General features: G+C 51.3%; 1 non-coding gene across 1 annotated transcript; it reads left to right on the top strand.

The window, feature by feature from the left end:
- The first annotated feature begins 357 nt into the window (after positions 1-357).
- LOC114809725 lies at positions 358-495 on the top strand. The gene has a single exon (XR_003757502.1). It is a non-coding gene; the product is annotated as a small nucleolar RNA SNORA7 (small nucleolar RNA).
- Positions 496-2,344: the final 1,849 nt, after the last annotated feature.

The following is a 2,344-nucleotide window of genomic DNA, read 5'->3' as shown; positions in this document are numbered from 1 at the left end:
CATAAGTTCTCTGGGGCTGAGGGAGGGGTGAATAAAGGGGGAAAATCCAAGAGCCAGGGAGACGCAGAAGGGAGTGGGAGGAGAGGAAATGAGGGCTTAGGCGGGGAAGGCCTTGTGGAGGAGATGTGCCTTTAATAAGTCTTTGAAGGTGGGAAGAGTAATTGTCTGTCAGATTTGAGGAGGGAGGGCATTCCAGGCCAGAGGGAGGATGTGGGCAAGAGGTCGATGGCGGGATAGATGAGATCCAGGTATAATAAGAAGCGTAGCCTTAGAAGAGAGAAGCTTATGGGTCGCTATAAAACCAATGAATCGGCACCTGATCGTGGCAGGAGACTGCTGCCGTTGATGAAGCTTAGTCCCCTCTCAGGGTCACACCTGGAGAGTTTCCAGTCCTCTACCAGTCTCGATTACAGGAGGGAGAGTCAAGCAGAGGCCTGTCCATTCCATTCCCAGCTTGGCCGGTGGCTAGCGAGTGGAAGGCCATCTGCTACAAGTCAAAACTCTCCCGCGCTGGGCAGCAGTGGCACGGGAGAGAGTCGAAGGCGGAGAAGGAGAAGATGGTAAACCGTTTCCGGATTTTGACCAAGAAAACTCTCTGGATCCCCTACCGGAACGATTGCAGATGGAGATGAGGCGTTGTGGGAGAGATGTGTCCATGGCGTCGCTATGGGTCGGTGACGACTCGACGGCGTAAGAGAAGAAAAAACAAGGTGAAGCTTAGAGCTGTACTATCTAGGGCTACCCACCATGGAAAGGTCTAAGCTGAAGTGTCAAAGTCGATTCACTCGTGCTGGGCAGCAGCGACATGGGAAGGAATCAAAGGCACCGAGAGTCAAGTCATCGAAACGTTGATCAAGGACGACCACAGAGACTCAGGTTTTTACTGCCTGGAAGGCAAAGGTAAACCACTTCCGTATCTTTACTAAGAAAACTCTCTGGATACACAGACCAGAAAAACTTTCTGACAGACAGAAGATGGTACCTTCTGAAGAGGATCCATGGAGTCGCTAGGGGTAGGAAACAACTCGACAGCATTTGAAGAAGGTGAAGACCGGATGGGGGGTTGACGCACGTGCTCAATAAATACCATTGATTGGCTGGTTAATTGATCACTCGGGGAGGTGGGTGTTTGTTAAGCGCTTACTATGTGCCAAGCACTGTTGTAAGCACTGGGGTAGATAGAAGGTAATCAGGTGGGGCTCACAGTCGTCATCCCCATTTTACAGATGAGGTAACCGAGGCACAGAGAAGTTTAGTCACTCAGTCACACAGCTGACAAGTGGTGGAGCTGGGATTAGAACCCAAGACCACTGACTCCCAGGTCTGGGCTCTTTCCGCTAAGTCACGCTGCTTCTCAAATCCCAGCTCATTGGTGGAATCTAGTCCGCTTCACCCCAGAGTGTCAGCTCAGAGAACACCTGAGCCCCCTCCCAGCCCGAGGGAGGTTCGTGCCCTTCTCCAAGACCCCCAGGCCACCACGCCCCTGTGCAGCCTTCTAGCTTGCCAAGGCTGCTGACGTAATAATAATAGTTATTATTATTATACTTGTTAAGAGCTTACTATGTACCGAGCACCGTTCTAAGTGCCGGGGTAGATACAAGCTAATCAGGTTGCACAGAGTCCAGGTCCCGCATGGGGCTAACACTCTTAATCCCCATTTCCCAGATGAGGTAACCGGGCCCAGAGAAGTGAAGTAACCTGACCAAAGTCACACAGCAGACATGCGGTGGAGCCGGGGTTAGAAACCAGCTCCTTCTTATTTCCGGACCTGGGCTTCCATTAGGCCGTGCTGCTTCTTGACATCCATGCCGACCCACTCGGGAGGAAGGAATTGGTGGTTGTCTCCAGCGATACTGAGCACCCAGTGCTCAGTCCTCCAGACCTGTCTCCTCAGATGGATACCGACGCCGAGGTGGCCATCAGGGCTGCAGGTGGTCTTGACCGAGTCTAGACAACGGTGAGGAGCTGAGAGGGGCGGGGAGAAGGGGAGGACAGGATGAGGGGACTGAAGGCAGAGGGAGAGGCAGAAGTGGAGAGAAAGAAGAGGGGAGCTGAAGGAAAATGGCAGGAAAAGCAGCTCAGTCAGGAGATAGAGGGGAGCCAGGGCTAGGTCACCATTCATTCATTCATTCAATAGTATTTATTGAGCGCTTACTTTGTTCAGAGCACTGTACTAAGCACTTGGAATGTACAAATCGAAAACAGAAAGAGACAGTCCCTGCCCTTTGACGGGCTTACGGTCTAATCGGGGGAGATAGACAGACAAGAACAATGGCAATAAATAGAATCAAGGGGAAGAACATCTCATTAAAACAATAGTAAATAAATAGAATCAAGGTGATGT

The sequence above is a fragment of the Ornithorhynchus anatinus genome, chromosome 2, assembly GCF_004115215.2.
Source record: "Ornithorhynchus anatinus isolate Pmale09 chromosome 2, mOrnAna1.pri.v4, whole genome shotgun sequence".
Taxonomy (NCBI): domain Eukaryota; kingdom Metazoa; phylum Chordata; class Mammalia; order Monotremata; family Ornithorhynchidae; genus Ornithorhynchus; species Ornithorhynchus anatinus.
The sequence above is the reverse complement of the archived record's forward strand: the minus strand, read 5'-3'. Positions and strand labels throughout refer to the sequence as shown.